The sequence below is a fragment of the Zophobas morio genome, unplaced genomic scaffold, assembly GCF_036711695.1.
Source record: "Zophobas morio isolate AGI-343-1 ecotype UQ-CSIRO unplaced genomic scaffold, CSIRO_AGI_Zmor_V1 ptg000046l, whole genome shotgun sequence".
NCBI classification, from domain to species: Eukaryota; Metazoa; Arthropoda; class Insecta; order Coleoptera; family Tenebrionidae; genus Zophobas; species Zophobas morio.
Genome location: NW_026972151.1, coordinates 4,290,645 through 4,291,152, shown reverse-complemented (window position 1 = coordinate 4,291,152; position 508 = coordinate 4,290,645).

The following is a 508-nucleotide window of genomic DNA, read 5'->3' as shown; positions in this document are numbered from 1 at the left end:
TCTTCAAAAACTCAAACAACCTGACCTCCAATTGTTTTTCCCCAGTTCCGGCACCTCCGGCATGCGTATCGGTGACCTTCACCTAGGGGCGATATCGCACGGGTCATAGTTTAACAGGACAAAAATGTCAACACAATGCTGCTGTCAAAGCAAAGCTACCCTCACCAGGTCCGAAATAAAAATTTCAAGAAACCCAAGAAACATACATACCGGAACGGGCTACTAATGGTAAGTCGCCAGAGATGGATTAATGGTTTTCAGCTGGTTTATGGTAAAAGAGAGCTGGGCAAGATCGACGTGAAGAGAGGACAGAAAATTTACCTATTACTGTTTTCACAAGCGAGAGCTCTAGCAGAAGCCAATCGAAGCCTTTAGTTCCTTATAAAAGGATAGAGAATTTGGTGGCGGGTACTTCTATTAGATTGGTACTCGACTGGCATGAGCAAGTCAGGTGGTTGGACGAGCCGGGGGATATTTGCATCCTGACCCGCTATGAAGGGCCTTTCAC